Source organism: Eriocheir sinensis, chromosome 63, assembly GCF_024679095.1.
Source record: "Eriocheir sinensis breed Jianghai 21 chromosome 63, ASM2467909v1, whole genome shotgun sequence".
NCBI classification, from domain to species: Eukaryota; Metazoa; Arthropoda; class Malacostraca; order Decapoda; family Varunidae; genus Eriocheir; species Eriocheir sinensis.
The window spans coordinates 7,422,090-7,433,473 of NC_066571.1; the positions used below are offsets into that span (position 1 = coordinate 7,422,090).

At 41.5% G+C, this 11,384-nt stretch overlaps 1 protein-coding gene across 1 annotated transcript in view; it reads left to right on the top strand.

Moving 5' to 3' along the window:
• Window positions 1-1,020: 1,020 nt before the first annotated feature.
• Window positions 1,021-11,384, top strand: part of LOC126986944 (homeotic protein spalt-major-like) — a 138,262-nt gene continuing 127,898 nt past the window's right edge. The window contains exons 1-2 of the mRNA XM_050843481.1: window positions 1,021-1,070; window positions 2,736-2,813. The gene's annotated coding sequence lies outside the window, so the exon portion shown is untranslated. The remainder of the gene's footprint in view (window positions 1,071-2,735; window positions 2,814-11,384) is intronic.

The following is an 11,384-nucleotide window of genomic DNA, read 5'->3' on the forward strand; positions in this document are numbered from 1 at the left end:
CTCCACCGCCCGGGCCCTGCTAACAAAGAACCCCGCCGCGGCCACCACCTGCAGCCGCCGAGGCCTGGCTGGAGGGAGCGGCGTCGCCACCACGTCGAGCCGCCGCCCGCCAGCTGCCCCGCCGCTGTTACATCACCACCCTGCTGATGCTGAAGCCACCCATTGCTCGCTTATCGTTAACATTACATATATCTAATTCTAAGGAGTCACTTTTATTTCTACAGGGTGTAACGTAGGGGACAGCGGCGGGGATGACGAGAGGCGTGCATGTAGGGCTGTGGCTTCGATCCGTGGGGCGAGGCGCGTCACGTGGGAAGGTGGGGCTTTATATGGAGGCTCTGTACTGCTGTATAGTTTAGTCAGAATATGTCATGGGATGTTACATGCTCGCTCATAAAGAATAATAGGTGATGCAGGTCAATCCAAAAACCTGTATAAGACAAGTAGCCTACTATTATATTGATTAATTATCATAAAGATGCACATTGTGTTGTCTGACAGAGCGGATACGAAGTCAATAATATCGAAGTTGTGCTTCGATCAGTTCACGTCCTTCTATAGTTGTAAGCAGGGAAGACAATGTGTAGTTTTGTTGAATAGTAATTGGTTAACCTTACCCATTACCTCTGGGGTCAATCCTACTTTACATCATCGTTAGGATGTGCTACTTTTCTTTTTGCAATGCTGCGAGTTTTGACTTTATTCACGTGGTTAACTAGTATTTTTCCAGTTTCCACTTCCGAGTTATCGTTCTTATCATACTTTAACATTATACGCAGGTTAACTACTGCACCTGCACATTTTCATCTTTTCACCCTTGTATTTGTGATTCAGCACCACCCTGCCTGGTCTTTGTTGCACTGTGATTAGATAGTATAAGTTTAGTTTGGTAACATTGTCTGTGGTACATATCAAAACAGAAGTGCAGGAGTGCGCGTGGACTAGGCAAGTTGGCATCATTGTCTCCTTATAAACAGTGAACGCAATCTCTGCGGTGACCCTCCCAAGGAGTCTTTTTAAAGTATCCCTGGGGTGACCTGCCTGACTGGGGGCCCTCATGACCTCACAAGGTAGGTTATTAAACCGTCGTCTGGGATTACGTCCTTAAAGGTCACTGAAAAGATGCGAATATACTGAACCTAATTACCCTGTCTACTTACCAGTTCTGTGACGTCTGGTGTGTATAATACCCTTAGCAAACTGAGAGTAAAGAAATGATTATTACCTTCATAGTGATGGCGCTTCGTGCATGGCAGTGTTTAGTATTTACTCAGTCTTTGTATAGTATCCCAGGGTGATCTGACCGACTGGGTGCCCGTATGGACTCACAATTGGGACTAGGCTATTGCACCGTCTGGGATTATGTCATTAGAGGCTGCTCAAAAGATGCGAATATATTTGTTTACTGCTATCGTGTGACGTCTCGTGAGTATAATAGAAGCCCTCGCAAATTGATAGTAAATAAAGCTATAACAGTGATGGCGTGTTGTGCGTGGCAGTGTCCAGGCTAGGTTATAGAATGTACAATATTATTTTTTCCAAGATTTTTTTTATTTATTCAGGTAAGGTTATATTAGGCTAGCTTAGTTAATAAAAAAATTTATCGAATCTACGATAGGTTGTAGTTTTAGCGGGAATGCTACTGTTTTAGCGGCGATAAGTTAATATTTTGAGTAGGTTGGGTATTATCACGTTCGGTCAGATTAGTTTATCTTAACAAATGCAGTCGCGATAGGTAGTCTCATCCGTGAAATCTTTGTGACTTTTAACGAACATTTGCCCCGCCGTCTGGGATTATTACTATAGCAGGTTTCTTCGTGCATTTATTGAACACCGCAACAAGAAAGTGTGTTTGGTTCCGAAACACATAAAGCTACTACCATGATTTCAATTTGTTCGGCGATGCCATTGTGAAGCTCTCCAAGTTACTTTTTATTTTATCTATTAATAATAATAATAATAATAATAATAATAATAATAATAATAATTTTATTTCGCCATCGGCATATACAAGGAACAAAAAGACAAGTAAACGAACGAGAACAAAATCGAGATACATATACACTTAAATAGATGACAACTTTATGATTATATATGCGTGTGCACGGCACATTTATGCACAATCTACACGTACAAAAGGCCCAGCCACTCCTGCCGCAGAGATCCATATACATAAGCCCAGGATCCTGCATAGGCCAAGCTCTGTCTGACGGAGGTGATGATGGAGTTCTCAGATTGTTCCACTCTACTCCTCATACTGTACGCGGCGTGGCGACGCAGCACAGCCTGACAGTTCATCCCGTGCACCGTGCACGGTAAAGGTCAGGGATGAGCTAGTCCATCTAGGAAGCCCCAGAAGCCGCTTGAAGATGTCGTTATGACAGACCCTAAGATGGTTCATGGGGCAGCCCTATACCGCGACCACAGCGAGTTGCAGTAGAGAGTAGCAGTGACTCCTGAATAGCTTATTTAACATATTTAACAAGCTGTTTTGTAGAGCTAAAGAAGCGACTTACATGTTTGATAGTATTTATGGAGGATTTTGATTGTATTGGAGTTAATTATACTCACTAGAATTTACTTACGAACATATACTTGTTTGTAATTTTAAATTACTTGCACATCGGTTGAAGATCTGGCGAAAGTGTAAATTTTGGGTTGGAGGCTTCGTAGTAGGCTATAGGAGCAGTGACTATATGTTGATTTTTAGTGGTGACAAGTACTTTTTTTCACAGGGATTGTGCCGGACCAGTGATCACCTCGCACCCCCTTGCTGACATGCTGCAAGTAGATTGCCATTCTCTCTGCTAAAGGTCAGTAATGAAAGCATTTACACGCAAACAGAAGACTAATTTGGTGAAAAAATCGTAGTTTGATAGTTATTATGTAAGGTTGCTATAGATCTGGGGTGTTATGACCTCACATATTTACTTGCTGATTCTCACTTTTTTTCTTTTCTAGTTACCACACATTACTTCCGCCGTTTAATATTTTCAGTAACATGTCATAACCAGCCGTAAACATATAAAGCCTGATCGAAAAAACTTGCAGTGTAATAGAGTCTGAAAGTGCATATAAAGAAAATGAAGACGTTAAATAATCAGTTGGCAGGACGAGATAAAAGAGTAACTGGGAGCGAACCATTTGAGAGTAGAGGGAAATGCATTATCTAACCCATCCCACGGAAAATAAATGAGGAAAATAACTACAATGAGATAGAACGATTTTGACACATACAATAAATATCAAATAGTAACTTGCCACTCCCTTAAGAGAAAGGTGTTCAATAAGTGTATCATGTCACTCCTAACCTAGGTTCCAACTTAGAGTAGGCTACTTGTCCGAGCAAAATGAAATGCATTAACATCAGAGGTGGACGTTGGGAAAGGCCTAGGTACGCACATTGACTGTCATAGTGATGGAAAAGTTTATTCTATTCAACTTGATTCATGCAGTCATTTCCCCTTGAACAATAATTATTATTCTAAAGATTTTTTGATAGTTTTTTTTCTTTAAAGTTGAATTTATCATAATGTCTATAACTGTGTTGTGTGAAGTACTTTTTTTTCCTACAAAGGGATGAGGGAAGTCTTAAATGGATGTGTCTATTGCTTCCTACAGTTCCATATACCATAATTACAGCACTTCACGGTCCCGTCCCACTATATAGCCCCATCACATATCACCCACTGCCCATCATATTGCCCCTCCACGAATACCACTACACAACCATCATAGTAATTCCCACCATCCATACCAACACCACCGTAATAGTCTCATCACAAATTCCTACCACACGCCCTTACCACAACCCCCACAGCCCTCCACCCTACCGCACGCCCCATCCACAACTCCCCACCGCGCAGTCATCCAACACGAGCCCTCTCCCCCTCCCCCCCTGCGAGTGCTTAGTAAACAACCTTCTCCAAATACAGTTATCCATCCATAAAATGACCTCAATAAAATAAGATACACTGCATACTTAAGAAAAATAATGGAGACTGACCTCGAAATTATGCTCTCTCTCTCTCTCTCTCTCTCTCTCTCTCTCTCTCTCTCTCTCTCTCTCTCTCTCTCTCCATTCATGTAACGCAAGCAAGAGCAAGTCTTTGTATACATCATCGTGTGTGTGTGTGTGTGTGTGAGAGAGAGAGAGAGAGAGAGAGAGAGAGATTTAAATGGCCATCCAAGGGTACTGTTTTGACGATAAGGACACGTTCTCCTAAACGTGAGCTATATTTAGTGTGACCTTGGGCACGTTTTGTGTGTGTGTGTGTGTGTGTGTGTGTTCTTATTTATCCTCATCTGGTTTGCCTATATGTGTACAGGACTGAGCCAAGGTTGTATGTCACTTATTTGATCAGATTTTATCATATATAATTCCTTAAACTTATGTAATTTTTTCTTGCGCGATTTGGTTTCGGCAATGCACCCCGTTTATCAACTGCTTTGTGTGTGTGTGTGTGTGTGTGTGTGTGAGAGACAGTTGCTAATTAAGGCACCACAGGGTTACCACACGTCACCGTCTTGTGTCAGCTGAAGCAAACGTTGAAGGTCTCGGTGATAGCAGTGGTTGCGAATTACGGTGACACTTCTTTTTCAGTCTTCTTTTTTCGAGTAGTGGAGACAACGGTTCATATGTATAGTTGCCACCATGTAAATTTGGCATCTGTTTACAGTGCATCAAAATTATTTACGTGTATAAAATATGTTGGCGTTACTAAGATTTATTTTTCTTTATTAATTCAAAGCGGAAACTAGGCACAGTACAGTCACATGGATTATATAAGAATAATAGGTGTGGTGTATGGATGAAAGAACGCTTAAAGAAGTAAAATGTTAAGTTCTCATGACCTTTAATTAAGAAAAAAAAAATGGTCGGGGGTGTGGTTGTCCTTTAGGATATAAATAGAAAACAATGACATAGATTTATAACTGAACTGACGGATATAATAATTGACTGGACACCGGTACATTAATTGTTCTGAAATGTACTGCATAAACTATATCTCCATTATGCCACAATATTTAAGGTATGAAAATTAATGATCGAAAGTGCAAATAGTGATGTATAGCAAAACAGCCGTACTCTAGTCTAGGAAAGTAATGTGTTAAATAGGAGTTATCATAAAACAAGTAATGAAAACTAGACTGGCTTCATATAGTAAACTGTAACATCATTTTATTACTCAGCAACGCGTAACTTACCCAAAGAAAAAAAAAAAAAAAAAAACTAAGGACGCGAGCAACTGACGAATAGACTGCTAAGAATGAGGCAGTCAATTTTAGCAGAGTTCCCGTAGACAGCGACGCAAGCACAGAAAAGTAGGGCGTAATTGAAGGGGTGACTAGGGTAATGCGTTATCCTCCCAACACAGTCAGGGCGTTTGCAGACTACACTAGCAGGGAAAGTATTACCGAAGCTTAGACGATTGATTGATAGTTTATTGTTGCAAGTAAACAACAAAGGAGAAGGGAGGAGCATGCCATCCCAACCCCCAGGCACTACAGAGTGTGATTATACAACTAATAAGGATACATGTGGAAGTAGCACCAGGAAACTAAAAAGATACAATGGTAGGGGACAACGCTCAGAGGAATAAAATACAATACACCTAGTCATTAAAATAACACGAAAACTTGCTAAACCTATGTCTATTTACACTATATCTTTCTCTTCTCATCATGTATGGGTTTGGTTTGAATTTGTAAGTGTTAACGGGCAAGATCGAACATTTGTTTTCATCCGCCCCGTTTTGCTACCATGTTACCTCGCCACCAGTTTTTATCCTCTGCCTACTCTACCCAAGTTACTTTTTGTATTGTTCGTTCTCATCACTGCAAGGGCCACTAGTTACAGTCTCTTTATAGTGGTTGTAGTAATAGTAGTAGTAGTAGTAGTCGTAGTAGTAGTAATAAAAGTAGTAGTAAAGAGATTAGACCGAGAATCAAAATAACTGTATATATTTGCTTTTCTCATGGCCAAACGAAAGCGGAAAGTTAGCTTCTTCCTCGTTCTTCCCCTTTCCCTTCTCAATAAGTAACAGATAAGAAAGCAAAGCAATTATTATAAATGGATTTCTTTATCATATGTATACATGCGCCCCCCAAAAAGATAAGATAATGAATGAAAACAAAAGGATGAAAGCACAAGAAACTTCCGGCATGCATATAATATTTTTGTCAAGATCTGTTTTTGTTGTTTTCATTTCCCGTCGAATATTTATTATTGTGAGTGGCGGTGAAGGGATGTTTTTGTGGAAAATGAGTGAGTGTGCCCTTCAGAGAGAGAGAGAGAGAGAGAGAGAGAGAGAGGCGGAAGAGTCATATGGGAGGAACACAAAAGGTTTATTGACTCGGGATAGACTATTTCAGCTACTACTCGCTCTAATTTTTATTTTTTTGTCTGTTTATTTTGTTTTGCTTTGTGTTTTTATCGTAGTTGGTGTTCCGGGTGGTGGTGGAGTGCACTGGACTGCTTAAAGGGCAAGTGACGTAGTAGTAGTAGTAGTAGTAGTGGAAGTAGTAGTAGTAGGTGATGATCATGATGCTGGTAGTGATGGTCGTGTGACTTATTATCATTCATTACTATTATCATGTCAGCGAAGTACGCCACACCCTTACCGAAACCATTAAAAAAATATATATATATATATATATATATATATATATATATATATATATATATATATATATATATATATATATATATATATGTCCTTGTTTTCTGTAGCGTCAACGTTTTTCTAAAAATAAGACCAGGAAAAAGTTCGGCAGAGCGTAGGAAGAAACAGCTAACATTACCTCTAGGCCTAAGCAAAGCGTTACCAAAATAAATCGACTTGCCGAGAGATGCCGCGTCAACTTGGCAACCTTGGGCGTGACGTCACAAGGAAGTGCCAGCTCGCGCGACCCTCACTCCTGTGCTACAACTCTTTTTCTCTCATTTTTTTCCCACATGTTATAGTTTATCTTTCGCTGAGTGACGGCGAGGAGGAGGAGGAGGAGGAAGTAGTCTTATAGCAACGTCCAAACAAAAGCTTTCACAAGAACAGGAAGGCTGACTGACTAGGAAGGAAACGTAAAAGTAGCTGCCTTGTAAATTAAAGTTTTCGAATGCTTTCTTTGGTTGCATCCTCAAGCTTTGTTGCCGCTGAGAAGGACGAGGAAGAAGAAAAACGTCTCGCCTGCTCTGACGGTGGAGCTTGAAGCGCGGTGGAGAGAGAGAGAGAGAGAGAGAGAGAGAGAGAGAGAGAGAGAGAATGGAGGGAAAGTTTGCGTATCAGATCGAGTACGCAGGAGGAGCGAGAGAGGAGGAAGGGAAAGTTTTGGAGATCAACATGGGAGAAGAGAGAGAGAGGGAGAGATAGGGTGCTCAGTACTCACGGACGCCGATCACGCCTCTCTCTCTCAGCTCATCAGAGAGAGAGAGAGAGAGAGAGAGAGAGAGAGAGAGCTTTCACCCGGATGACGAAAGCAAGAAAGTGTAGCTGTTAGTGATCCACAAAACTATCACCACCACAACATCTACTGTCAACACCACCACCACCAACACCGCTGCCACTACCACAATAATTGAAGCACCCGGGATCACCTTGGCTACCTCTATTTCAACCACCATTATCATACTACTACTACTACTACTACTACTACTACTACTACTACTACTACTACTACTACTGTCAATTGTTACGGCTATACTCTGTTCATACGTGCGTTAACTCACACAGCTACCTTTACTTATAATCACTCAAAAAACAAATGCCACACTCCACTCCTGCTTCTACCAACATTTTTATGGCGTGGGGTTGCTCAAGGTAGAAGGCACCATAAACTATATGATGTTATCTAGCTATTTTATGTTCACAATTACTACTACTACTACTACTACTACTACTACTACTACTACTACTACTACCACTTCTTCTTCTTCTTCTGTTACCACCACCACTACTACTACTACTACTACTACTACCACTTCTTCTTCTTCTGTTACCACCACTACTACTACTGCTACTACTACTATCTCTTCATCATCCAATACTATTAATAAAGGAGGTTGATAAGTATTAGGGACAGGAGAGGCGTGGTGATAACGGTAGCAATGGGAGTGGCGGTGATTGCAATGGTTGTGGTGGTAGTTGCAATGGTGGTGGTGGTGGTGGTCGTGGTGGTGTTTCACATAATGGCTCAGAGCTGACATTTACAAGTTGTGGGTGTGATCCTCCTCCCTGTCACTTACATAAATATCAGGGGTTCGAAAATTAACCCTTGTGTCTCCCAGCGTGTCCGGTAGCCCATATATTCCCTTCGTGATGGGGGAGAGGGAAGGGGGGCAGGGCAGCAGGGTGGGGGAGCGAGGGGGCGAGGGGAGGGACAGGGCAGCAGTGGTCTCGCTAAGGGGGAAGAGTTGTTATCGCTGCTATAAATATTGGTGAATTAGGAGTGTGTGCTGTGTAGTTTGTTAGAGGCTAGGGGGTAAGGCATATATGGGCTAGTATTTATTTGACTATCACTACCACTACCACCGCTACCACTACTACTACTACTACTACTACTACTACTACTACTACTACCACTGACACAAGTGTAAGTTAAGGGTAGTAATTTCCTCTTATTTCTCTCTTTACTGTAAAATTTCCATGTCCCTTTCTTCCTGAAAGGTACATGGTGTTCTAACTATTTCCTGCCGGCACGTTGCCGGAGGGAGAGGTGGGTGGGGAGGAGCCTTCATCTATTCTGTCCTGTTCTACCACACGTAGATTACTAGTAGTAGCGGTAGTAAACAAACACCCTCGCCATAGACCGATAGGTCTTCTGGTGTCTGTTCTTCCTATGTATTCCTATGTATAAGGGTATCTCCTGTAAATTTAACCCCATTTTTCTTCTCTATCTTTGGATTTATCTAACGTATATATTCTTAAAGGTGTCTATCGTATTGGCACTCAACTCATGACTGGCAAGCCCGATCCACTTATCTACCTCTCCATTCGTACACTGATTCTTGCTTATATCTTTATTTATCTAACGTAAACACTACTACTACTTTTTTTTTACGGGCCTCCATCCATTAGAGTTGCGTTGTGAGTGGTATCTTTTCTCATATCCTTTCACAAAGCAATTGCTACTACTACTACTACTACTACTACTACTACTTCCACTTGAGAATCGCACATAACCTGATCCAAAAAATGATTATCTGCAGATTGGTTAGGTAACAAAAATCACAAACCTTTCACCGCACACTTTGACCAGCTAAACCTCAAAAGTGACCACCCCCACCTACATCCTCCCCCTCTCCCCCTTTCACCTCCTCCTCCCCCGCCCTCCCACCCTCTAAAATCCGCCCTTTCTCCCCTTTCTTCCTTTCTCTTCTCACTACATAACATTTCAATTCCTTTCCTCCCTCTTTCCTACTCACCTTTCCTCCTCCTCCTCCTCCTCCTCCTCCTCTTGTCTTGCACCACGTAGCATATCTGCCTATCTATCTTTTCCATCTCCATATACTCCCATATATTTCTCCCCTACACATTAATAATTTCCACCACTTCCTCCGACTTCTCCTCCTCCTCTTCCTATTCATATTTATCATCTCCTATTTCTTTTTTTCTTTCTCATTCTTACTTTCTTTCTTTCTGCTTTTCTTTCTTTCTTGTTTTTCTTGTTCTTGTTCTTGTTTTTCTTGTTCTTCTTGTTCTTGTTCTTATTCTTCTTTTTCTTCTTCTTCTTCTTCTTCTTCTTCTTCTTTTGTGAGGTTTGCATGTATGTTTTGACTATTTTTTTTTACAACAAAGGAGACAGCTCAAGGGCACAAAAAAAGGAAACAATAATAAAAAAAAGCCCGCTACTCGCTGCTCCTAAAAAGAATCCAAAGAGGTGGCCGAAAGAGGGGCAAACAACAACAACAACACCAACATCGGACAGCAAAATAATAATAATCAACACTTACAACAAATCACACTCTCAAACATGACGCTGAGCAAGACGAACGAACCAAACAAACCATTAAACAGTAGCATTAAAATCAGCGAACATTGCCACGACTAATCCAGGTGATAAAACAGTGATGCCAAGTCAGTAGAGGAGGAACACCTGCTGATGATGGTGGCCCAAGACTAACCTATGCTACCTTCCTACCTGTCTACCTGTCTATATCTACACCTGTTACGTGCGTGTCCTACCTGTGTGTACTCTCAAAGATGATTTATTCTATGCCATTGTTTTGGAAAGGGGTGTGAAGGGCTTGGGGAATGGGGTGGCTTGCTACAGGCCCCCCCGAACACTAGTCTGGGTCTACTACAGCAATAACAATAACAGCGATAACATTAACAATAACACTATCAACGCTAACAATGGCTCCATCGTCCTCCTCCTCCTCCTCCTTCTTCTTCTCCTTCCCCTCCTCCAACGCCATCGCTACCATCTCCTTTTCTTCCTTTTTCCTTTTTTTCTGTCTTCTTGTTCTTGTTGTTGTTGTTCTTCCTATTCTTTTTTGTTCTTGTTTTTGTTCTTGTTTTAACTCCTGTTCTTTTTCTTTTTGTTCTTCTTTTCCTCCAGCAATAAGTTACTACTACTACTACTACTACTACTACTACTACTACTTTGATCATGCCAACTACCATTACTACTTTTTTATTTTACTACTACTACTACTACTACTACTACTACTACTACTACTACTACTACTACTACTACTACTACTACTACCACTCATTCTTTTTACTTCAGCATCATAGTTTCCACATCACCCAACCCTGTACCCTCCTCCCCTTCTTCCAAAAATCACAAGAACCACCACCACCACCACCACCACCACCACCACAAAAACTACCACCACTGTCCCCCTCTCCCTCTCTCCTCACTGACTACTTTCACTGGCACTCTTCCTTTCACTTCTTACCAGTCTCTCGATTGTGGTTGCTCACTTCGACAACCACAATCCCTCTCAGCCACGCCCCCTTCCTAATACTACTTCTATTACCACCATTACCACCACTACTACTACTACTACTACTACTGCTGCTGCCATTTAAGTTTGTATTCACGTATGTCTCTCGTTTACTCCTTTTTTGGGTATGTGTTTTGCTTAGTCTTTTCTTTTTATTTTTCTTGTCATTGTTTCTTACTTTCACACGACATTGTTAGTCCGTCCGAGATTGCTTCGTCGATTTTGTGGGTGAATTGCAATGCATCGAGGGAGTTCGGGACACACACACACACACACACACACACACACACACACACACACATGTACGTTTTTAGTTTTGTGTGGTGAAGGGAGAGTGATTGTTGTGTGGTGTGTGTTGAGAGAAAGTGAGAGGGAGAGTAGGCCAGGGTGAGTCTCTCTCTCTCTCTCTCTCTCTCTCTCTCTCTCTCTCTCTCTC